Source organism: Chrysochloris asiatica, unplaced genomic scaffold (genome assembly GCF_000296735.1).
Source record: "Chrysochloris asiatica unplaced genomic scaffold, ChrAsi1.0 scaffold00020, whole genome shotgun sequence".
Lineage (NCBI taxonomy): Eukaryota > Metazoa > Chordata > Mammalia > Afrosoricida > Chrysochloridae > Chrysochloris > Chrysochloris asiatica.
Genome location: NW_006408538.1, coordinates 13,311,589 through 13,322,892, shown reverse-complemented (window position 1 = coordinate 13,322,892; position 11,304 = coordinate 13,311,589).

The window sequence follows — 11,304 nt, the reverse complement described above, 5'->3', positions numbered from 1 at the left end:
CCCCCATTTTTGATAGCTGAAGTCTAAGTTGCCTATTCCTGTCAACCCAGTGTACTGAGGAGGCAAGCTTGATCCTGGATATGGAGGAGAATCCTTCCCTTTTGGTTAGAATTTTGAGCAACTACATCCATAAGCAAAGGTCCAGTTCATCAGATTGTAGTGATGTATGCTTGTTCCCTGTATCAAACGTCTTTATCTTCATCTGGTTCAGTTCTGGTCAGCAAACCATCCAAGCTAGGTCAAATGGTTACTGTCTGCAACCTCCCCCCACTTGCACGCCTCCCCCCACTTCAGACCAGCTGGCCACTTCACTCTGAACTCTAGCTCCCTCCCTCCAGTGGCTAGGTCAGTGTCCATGGACTTGGGAGTTCATACATGTCCCTAAACTTCAGACCAGTCAGCCCTTCCTCCTCTCTCTCTCATCTCAAGGTCAACGGATTGAACCATGGAACATGGCCAAACTCAACCCATATCTTCATTGCTGCATTTCCCCGGCTTCCACTCACAAGTAGACCTGTATCAATCCATCTTGCTGAGGGTTTTTCTGTTTTTTGCTGACCCTTGAGTTTACCACATCATTAAGGTTGACCGTACTGTGAGGAGGCCACGCCGCCCCAATTGTATTTTAAGTGCCTTCCAACCTGACAGGCTCATGTTCCGGCACTGTATTAGGCAATGTTCCACTGCTAGTCACAAGGTTTTCACTGTTCAATTTTCTTTGGATGTACATCACCGGGCACTTCTTCCTCATCTTTCTTAATCTGGAAGCCCCAGTGAAACCCGTTCATCATGGGTGATCCTGCTGGTACTTGAAATACTGGTGGCATCGCTTGCAGCATCACAGCAATAAGCAGACCTGTTAGTGTGACAGACTGACAGAAGTTCCTGCCCATACATGATGTGTTCCCAGAAATGGAAAAACAGGCCTTTCTCCAAGCAGTGAGCGCAGAGAACCTAAGAACACCCTGTCCCTGAGTGGTGCTAACTGGAAGGCTGGAGATTCCAGTCTACCCAGAGGCACCTTGGAAGAAAGTCCTGGCAAATCAGCCATTGAAAATTAGCCATTGAAAACCGGGTGGAGTACAATTCTACTCTGGCACCTGTGAGGTCTCCATGAAGCAGAGTCTACTTAGTTTTACTGTGACACACATGGGCAGAAGCCACAAGAAGGCAGCTGATTTGGTTTTAAGGAAGCCCTGAGCATGGAGCGTGCCTTCCAGAAAAGGCAGGAGCAGGAGGGAGGCCTCACAGACACCCAAAGGAGAAACTGTATGTTTTTTTATTGTTTTGTTCTTTAAAATACTTTTTATGTGTTGGCCTGTGACTTAGTTAGGATTCTCATCTGCCAATGAAAGAAACTCGAGTCCAGCTGGCTTACACCACAAGGAGAATTCATTGGCTTTTAAGAGTTTGGAGAGTCTGGGAGTAGTTTGCTTTGCGTCAGTCTGGATCCAGAGGCCCAAGCAATGTCAGCAAGATGCCGTCCAACCTGACAGGCTCAAGCTCCCTTGCTTGCCTCCTGGATCTTTTTTGTTGTGTGTTAGCTCCCCTTGGCTCCAGGCCCTCCTACCAGCTCAGGGGTCCCAGCGGTAGTATTAGCCATGGCCTCAGGGCTCCATCTTCTTGATGTGATTTAGTTCATAGGCTCATTGGCCATGGCCAGAGAGCTAAAGCATACTGATTGCTAGGCCTGGGCCAAGTGCCTGGCTCTGAGGGAGGTGGGCCAGTGGTAGAGGGAAAGAAGGACGGTGTTGGGACCTACTTCAGGAACCGACTGCTGGAGAGATGATCTTTCAAAGGAAAGCTGGGCACTGTATTCATTTCCTAGGGCTTGTGTAACAGAGAACCACAAAGTGGGTAGCTTTGTTGTTGTTGTTGTTAGGTGCCATTGAGTCGGTACTGACCCACAGAGACCTTATGCACAGCAGAATGAAACACTGCCCGATCCTGGGCCAGCTTCACAATTGTTGCCACACTTGAGTCCATCAATGCTGCCACTTGGCCAATCCTTCTCGTTGGGGGTCTTTCTCTTTTTCACTGACCCTCCACCTTACCAAACATGATATCCTTCTCCAGCAACTGCTCCCTCCTGACAATATATATGAAGTATGAGAGCAGGAATTAATTGTCTCACATTTTATTGGCTAGGAGTCCAAATTCAGGTGTTGGCAGGACCATGAGCTCTCTGTCTACTCCAGGGGACGATCCTTTCTTGTCTCACTCAGCTTCTGGTAACCTCAGGAATTCTTTGACTTGTAGATGAAATTCCGTGGCTGCCTTTCCCTGCGTGAGTGTCCACTTTCACAGGGACATCATTCCGATGGGCTTGGGACTCAACCTATGACCTCATGTTAACCTAACTGATTTCATCTTCAAAGACCTTAATTCCAAATAAGGTCACATTCGCAAGTATTGGGGTTCAACATACCTTTGGAGGGACACAGTTCAATCCCTAATAGGTAGTGAGAGCTGGTCAGGTGAAGATGAGGGACAGACAAAACAAAGCTTTCACATTAAGGCTGGTGTCCTTTGATCCTCGCTCCATCCCTAGTTTCTTTTACAGAGAAGGAAACTGAGGCTCAGAGACCTTGTGCCTTATAATGTCATAGCGGATGGTGGAGACACCCAAGGATGACACTTTGGTTTCTTGGTTCTGATGTTCCTCATGGGGATACCAGCCTGGGTTGATGCTTGCCCAAGGGAAGTCTGAGATCTGGTCCCCACCTTCCAAGGGTTTCGCCAGCCAGCACCAGGCCACACCTCACCACTTGCAGAAGGTGGTTATGTGCCATGGAGTCGGTCCCAACTCATAGCGACCATATACAGGGTTTCCGAGGCTATAAATCTTTATGTGAGCAGAAAGCCTCATCTTTCTCCTGAGTAACAGCTGGCCCTGAGGTTAGCAGCATGATCTGTATAACCACTACGCTACCAGAGGACTACTTCCAAATTCCATGTAAAGGAAAGAGGCTTGCTCCAGGGTTAGCCAAAGATTGTATGCAAGTGGGTAAGGAGAGACAGCTGTGGGCCTCAGGGAGCAATGTGGTGACTGTACTGGGTATTTACAGTAGCAGTAGTGTTTAGCGGGAACAAAAAGAAATGGGCTGAGGAGCAGGCTGGATAAATAAACAGCCTGAATGTGGGAATAGACAGGAAGAGCTTCCTATGATTGTTCCAGCCTTAGGAGGGCATGAAATCTAGAGACCAACAGCCAGAGATTCAGGCATCGTTGGTCTACAGAAACCCAATGTTCTGTCTACTCCCAGCTCATTGCGTGATTCTGGGAGACACATAGTCAACTCCAGGTCTCCTCAGCTTTCTCATCTGTAAAATGATACATATAGACCAAATCACTGGCTTTCAAAATTTTTCTGTCTTCTATTTTTCTTTTTTTGACTTGCAATTCACAGTTTAAAAAGACATCCATGCCACAGACTGTATAAACATGTTGTTAGCTGCCAGAATGGGTCCTTAACTCATGGTGATCACATACACAATGGCATGAAACACTGCCAGTCTTGTGTTTAGGATCAGACCATTGTGATCCATACGGTTTCAGCATAGAATTTATAGAAATAAATGGCCAGATCTTTCTTCCTAGTCTGTCTTAGTCTGGAAGTTCTGCTGGAATCTGTTCATTCCTAACAACAAGCAAGTCTCCACACTAGTGGCTGCACATCAAGTGCATTGGTCAGGAATCGAACTGAGGTTGTCCACCTGGCAGGAGAGAATTTTATCACTTAACCACCACCGTCTTCACTTAACGCAAACACACACACACAAATTTCACAAAACAATATTTACCTTTACTATAAATAACGCTCTCAGATATCTTCTATTACATTTATTTCATTTTTTAAAAGCTCCTTTTTAATCTATTCACTCATAGCTTAGAAAAACACATTAAATTAGATGATCTCTGAGGATCCACTTAGATGCAAAATCTTTTTGTGTGTTGGGCTTTTGGCTTGGGAGATTTGTTAGCAACAAAAACAACATGGTGTGGCACTGTAGGATAAAGCACTGGACTATAAGGTCAGTGTGAATCACATGGTTGGTGGTTCAAACTCACCAGCCTCTCCTTGGAAACCCTACCCAGAGTCACTATGAGTTAGAACGGACTTGACGACACTTAACCACAGTAACAGTGGGGTGCATCAAGAGCCCTGAAGGTGCAGTGTGTTAAGTATCTGGTGCTAATGGGAAGGTCATCAGTTCAAACCCACCAGTCACTCCAAGGGTGAAAGATGAGGCAATCTGCTTCCATTAAGATGTACACTGTGGAGCACTTAGTTGGACTCTTGTCCTTTCAGGACACTCTGAGTCAGAATGGATTTGATGGTTCCGTTCTGGTTGTAGTATGGGCTCGTGGAGGAAGCAGAGGGGGGTATGCCGTGGAGGAGCAGCCTCCCCTCAGTCCCATGTCAAGTGCTTCTTGAATTTTCCCTTTCAGTTTTCCCAGGAGGCTGTTCATACGAATCACAGGCTAGACTGAGACCTATTTCACTGTGTGAACTTAGGCAATTCCCTTCCCTGGAAGTCCATTTCTTCCCCTGTAAAATGATACTGTTAAAAGCGAGGATAGCAAGACTTCATCTTGTTTACTGTAGACATGCAATAGGAAAGGCCAAGCGCTAGGAAAGGAAGTCCTGTTTGGTAAAGCGGAAGGTCAGCCTCAGTGAGATGAGCTGGTACAATAGCTACAACAACCAACCCAAAGAGACCAACAGTCGTGAAGACAGTGTAGACCAGGCCGGGATTCTTCCTGTCCTACATAATATCACAATGAGTGGGAGTGGACTCAATGGCAAATGGTAACCAGTGGAGAGAACAGAGAAAGTGAAGATGAGTGGAGGTGCCCCTACTTTTTGGGGCCCAGGCTCTTGAAGGGTCTGATTGTCTTGGGGGGCTGTGGCAAGGCAGAGAGGCACACAGCTGCAACATTGGGGGTGGACACAGAGACATGAAGTTCCTTCTGCTGAAGCTGAGGGTCCAGTGTCCAATCACCCTGCCACCTTGTGGGCCCCAGAGCACCTTGTAGTGGCTCTAAGGATACCAGCTGTATCTGTCAGTATCCAATATCCAACAGGTGGCTTCATCAGAGGCTGCCGTTTCTTTTTGAAGGACAAGGGAGGACCCCAGAGGGGATCCTGTGAACTTGCGAGGAAATACCAGTAGGTTGACTTTCTGTCTGTAAAGGCAGCCCCACTGAAAGGCTGAGAAGCTCCCAGCTCTTCTTAGAGTCAGGGGTGACTCAGGCAGTTGGCTCCCTCTTCTCATGGGGGCTGTGAGCTGAACCTGTTGGAGTGCCAGACCACGTGACCTCCTTTGCTTTTAGCAGAATTAGGCTGAGTTGAGATTGGACCAAATGTGGGAGTTCCAAAGCTGGCTGTTGTTGTTGTTGGTTGTTAGGTGTCGTGGAGTCGGTTCTGACTCATAGTGACCCCGTACAGGCTTTCTGAGGCTGTAAATCTTTATAGGAGCAGAAAGCCTCATTTTTCTCCTGAGGAGTGGCTGGTAGATTTGAACTGCTGACCTTGTGATTTGCAGTCCAACTTGAAACCCACTATCCTGCCAGAGCTCTTTTGGTTCTGGTTGTTATTAAGTGCCATAGAGTCAGTTCCAACTCATTGCAACCCAGTATAGGGTTTCCTAGGAGTGGTTGGTGGGTTTGAACCATCAACCTTGCAATTAGTACTTCAGTGCTTATCATACAGCACCATACCAGGATTCTTTAAAGCTGACTAGTAATTACACAAACAATACATGAATACAGTCTCCTTTAAAAATTAAGGATCACAGATCAGACCAAAGTTCCCTTTGAACTCTGTGCCCAAGGACACTCCCCACTTCCATGTTTCCCCTTCCCCTCGTGCAACTGCTAAATGTGTTTGGTACAAAAACAGGTCATTTTATACACATGGATGTGCTTTGTTTTTCAGACATTGTCTTTGTCCATCCAATAGCCTAACGTGCTCATTTAGTGGGAGAACTATCTGAATATCAGGTAGAGTAACCCCTGCCTTAGTTCCTAGGGAATGAATCATGATGACTCTAAATGCTTTGTGATCATCTCATCCTTTTATCCAGGAAGGTCTAAAGCTTGCCAGATGACTCAGTTCTAGCTAATGAGCTATAGAGGGAAGTCTACTGGAGAAGGCTTCGAGAGAACAAGCCAAGGCTTTGTGAAGAGAAACCCTTTCACGTCCTGCTTCTTCCTGCCTTGATTTCAAATATGATGTCTGGAGTTGTAGCAACCATTTTGTGACCACGAGACAACAAGCACAAAGGAAAGCCAAGAGAATTGTTGAGCAGTTAATCCATCTTTGGCAGTTGCTAATTTTGGATTCCTTCTCAGCTGAGAAAAACACACTCCTATATGATTTAAGCTGGAGTCCTGGTGTGATGCTATGGGTTAAGCACTGGACTGCTAACTGCAATGTTGGTGGTTCAAACCCACCAATTGCTCCTCAGAAACCCTATACAAGCTTGCTTTGAATCAGAACCGACTCAGTGGCACCTAACATAAGCAACACAACATGCTTAAGGAATCTGATTTCCCCCAGCACTCTGATTGGAGGTGGCTTCTCCATTTGTTCATATGGTCTTAGGTGATAGGGCCACGGTTCCTAATGTTCATTCCTCCCTCCCCCTGGGCTTTCCTATCAGAGAACTGGCACCTCTGAGGGGCTCTACATGAGTGTAGGCTCTGGTTTTCACAGCGTTGGGCCCTACCAATACCCTGCTTTTCCCAGCCTGGGGAGTCTCTCCAGACCGCCTCTCAGCAAGGCCTCTCACCTTTCCTGGAGTTGTCCTCTTTCTTTCCTCCCTCCCTGACCCTTAAGACCCTTTTAAGAGCCTGGGCCCCAAAATGGGGCTCATTATCCTCTGCCTTTGCTGCTGCTACCCAACACTGCCCATCAGACCATCTAAATGACCTTTTCTTCACATGGTCCTGCACAAGACTGGGGAACCCCTCCATTCAGTCCCTCTACAGTCACAGATGTGCTGTGTGCCCTTGGGTGAGCTGGCTGACCTCTCTGAGTTTCTAGGCTTCCTTTTGAGGAAGTAAAATTTCTAATCCTCACTACCCTGGAGGCTTCCTTTCTAGGGTGACCAGATGTCTGGGAATGGAAGCCGTGGGACAAGAGCACAAAGGGTGGACTCTTTCCTCTGCTGGACTTGTGCTTCTCCTGGAGAGCTGGGGTTTTCTAGGTCAGTCTGAGATCCGAGGCATTAACTCCTGGTTTGGTTACCAGATCAGGCTAAATTCTTGGTCTTGCTCTCCCCATAGTTTCCTACCTGCCATGGGGCCTAGCCATCTGTACCTCACTGTGGGTTAACAAGCAGTCTCTCTCATCTCCATACTGAAGCTGTTATCCCAGCCATCCCAAATGATCTCTTCTGCTCAAACATGTCATCTTCTTTGCAAATGCTGTTTCCTCTTCCCCAAATACCTTTCTAACTCACTGTGTTTACCTGGTGAACTCCTAAATAACCTTCAGTACCCCATAGATAGTGCTCCCTTCGTCGCCATCTCAAGACCAGAGGGTAGAGTCCTGGCATCAACTACCTTAGCAGGATCACCAGGGCTGCTTTCTTATTTCAATTCCCCAGCGTCTCCCTAACCTGGGTAGGGGGTGGGCAGCTGCCCTTATCTGACTTCTATCCTCCTGTCTTCTCCCAGCAGCACCTTGACTTTCTTTTGGGGAAACAGCTCCCCCAATTCAGTCCACATGGTTCCATGAATTTGACTATCTCCTTCCCTTATCCCAACCTGGCAAGTCTGCCTTCTCCACTCCCTGGTTCAGGGTGATTCGCTCAGAGGTGGTTTCTCAGAGTGGTACAAGCAGTTAAGATCTCCACTACTAATCAAAAGGCTGGTGGTTCAAAACTACCCACAGGCACTCAGGAGAAAGGCCTCTGAAAATCCTATGGAACATTCTGTGCTGACAAACATGAGTCAGCACCAACTCAGTGGCAACTTTCTTCAAATACAGTCTGAGTCAATCCTCCCAGCAAGAACTGTCAGTTGGCAGGGGAGGAAAAAGAGTTCTGAGGATCAGTAGGTTGCTCAAGTCACACAAGTGTTAAGAGATGTGCCCAGGCTTGTCAGGTTCCAGAGGCCCAGCTCTAGCCCACCAGGGGTTGTCATGCCAAATTCTGAAGGACAAAGATCCAACTGCCTAGCTTGAGGACCTGAGTCTCGAGCCCTGGTTGTGCTGGCTTAGATCTCTAAAGAGAAAGAAAACGCACAATACTAGGTAACATTTACTAAAGCCTTTTCTGTTTTCTGAATGTGATTGAATTCTCTAGAAGTCATATGAAGTGGGTAATATTTTCCCCATTTTTCAAAGTCACGTGCCCAAGGTCACACAGCTCAAGGGAGGTAAGAGCAAAATTTGGGTCGAGGCAGTCTGACTTTGGGTCTGGATATGGTCCTGAGGGCTTGATTGCTCTGGTGGGGCAGCCTTTGGAAGTTTTCAGGCCTATGCCATCCCAGGCTTCTCTGACAGTGACAGAAACAATGGGTGTCAAGCCAGCCTTGAAAGGCTGTGTGGCCCAGGCTGAACCCCTTAACCTCTCTGGGCCCACTTCCCACAGGAGGCAGAGCTGCAGCAACAATATTGCCTGGCCCTTCTCCTAGGACTTGGGAGAGGGCTTTGGAAAGTCTGCAGGACCAAATTTCTGCACAAAGTTCCTATTCATAAATTTCAGAACAGAGTCCCTGCCAAGTCCAGACTCCTTTTCTCCTCAGGGGAATCCACCAGCCTGCTCCTCACCTGCTTTTGTAGAAACCACAGTAAAGTCCAGGCAGTGTGGGAAGGTGGGTTTGGGTGGTCAGTAGCTACCTCCCAGTCTCTCCCTGCCTTCATTAATGCACAGGTGTTGTCACATGCTGGGATCAGCCTCAAGCCCAGACAGCCCAGAGTATGACAGGTGGTACCAGGACTCCCTAATTCCTATCACCTAGCTAGGAGTGGGAGCTCTGGTAGTGTAGTGGTTACGAATCGGGCTGCGAACCTTAAGGTCAACGGTTCGAAACTACCAGCTGCTCCGTGGGAGAAAGATGAGGCTTTCTACTCCCATAAAGATTTACACCCTCGGAAACCCAGTACAGGGTCGCTATGGGTCAGAACCAACTTGACGGCACTTAACAACAACAACCACAAGCTAGGAGTGGGAAGAATGCGGTGCAGAAGGCTTCAGTTCTGTGACCAGGAACCTTGAGTCTGCCTTCTCATGAGACCTTAGATCTAACCTCCTTGGAGACCTTAGGCCTGGGATGACCTATTACAGAAAGGAGACGTGGGGAAACAAGGCCTCTTATCTAATAAGTACCCGCACAGCTGGGCAAAGCTGAGAGGCTGTGTTCACCTGCCAGCAGGCATTCATCCGACAGGCAGTGAGTGCCCAGCAACGTGTTGGATATTGGAGGTCAGGCATGAGCCTTGCACATTAACTGGTGTGGGCCTTTGCTTTAATTCTCAAGGATATTTGAGAAAGGGAGCCCCTCTTGTGTTTTCAATAGTTAACATGACTTTGAAACAAACTCTGAACTTGGATTTTATTTTGGAGCATGTTCCCCTTACCTGGCTATAATCTTGTTTTAGTCTCTGAGTGACCCTGTGAGACAGGCAGGTCACAGGATATTCTCTGCCTGGTACCAGTTGATTGAATCACTGGAGTGCTGGGGTCAAAGAGATCCTCTGGTCATGTCTGGGCTCGGTGTTAAACAAGTGCTGTGATTGGTTAGTGATGTCTGCAGTAAGTAAATTTGTTGAGAGGAGTAATACAGGTGCAAGGAGTAGACATTGATGTACCACATTGTGCTTTCCTTGATGGTTGGTTGGTTGGTTATGTGCCGTGGAATCGGTTCCGACTCGTAGCGACCCTGTACAGGGTTTCCGAGGCTGTAAATCTTTATGGGAGCAGAAAGTCTCATCTTTCTCCCAGGAACAGCTGATAGTTTTGAACTGCTGACCTTATGGTTCACAGCCCGATTCGTAACCACTATGCTAATATACCTTCAGAGTGTGGTTCAGTGCCTGGCATAAAGTTGATGCTCAATAATGATATGTTCTGTAGAAAAAACAAAGTATAATGCTGTTGTTAGGTTCCATCAAGTCAGTAGCAACTCATAGTGAGCATAGGTACAACAGAACGAAACACTGCCCAGTCCTGTGCCAACCTCACACTTGTTGCTACAACTGAGTCCATTGCTTCTGCCACCGTGCCAATACATCTCATTGGGGGTCTTTCTCTGTCTCGCCAACCCTCTTTGTTAAGCATGATGTTCTTCTTCAAGGACTGGCCCCTCTTGACAATATGTCCCAAGTCTGATCATCCTGGCTTCAAGGAACATTCTGGCTGTACTTCTTCCAACACTGACTGGTTTATCCTTTTGGCATTCCATACTTTAAAAAAAAAAATTTTTTTTAAGGTTTTTATTGTGGATTAAGTGAAAGTTTACAGAGCAGATCATCAGTTTTACATTCAACAAATCATACACCTTCAGTTAATAGTATTCCTCTCTATCCGCTTTAGCTTTTTTTAAAAAGAAAAACAGAAAACACTCAGGCATATATAATAATTTACATCTCCAAAAGGCACATTCTGCAAGTCTGCCTCCTGGCCACCAGCTCTTAGTCCCTATCTTCCCATGAATCTAGAGTCCACAGCCGCTCCCCCTCTCAATGCCCCCATCTCTGCCTCCGTCTCTGGTGTAGCTTCTTCTCTGGATAAGGTCCTGCATTCTGCTTGTGCGCTTCTCCCTAGATAGTCCTAAGGTCCTCTGTTCTGGACTGTAAGATTAACCACTCCCATGTTTTTGTTACAAAACTTCTACCTTTACAATTGTGATAGTTGCAATTAGTCATGATAACAGTTATTGACTATTGAATCATACGAATCTTATCCCCATCTCTTTTTACCAGACCCATATAGACAAGATGAAATCTATTCAGTGGGGACTCTTTCTTTCTCCCCATACTCTTAAACTAAACTCCCTCTTGAAACCCTGTAAACCAGTCACTTTGTGCCTTTATCGCCCCCTCATTTTAGGTAGCCAATGTCTAAGTTGCCCGTCCCTATGTACCCTGTGTATAGAGGGGATAGCATTGATACTTGATGTGAAGACTCCTTCTGTCTCTGTTGGTATTTAGAGTTACTACCTCCATGAGTATAGGTAGGTTCATCAAATTGTAGTAATTTACCCTTGTTTTCTTAATAATTTTTTTTTTTTTTTTTTTTTGGTAATCTTCCTCTAGTCAGGCTGACATGAGCTGAAACTCATGATTAAGT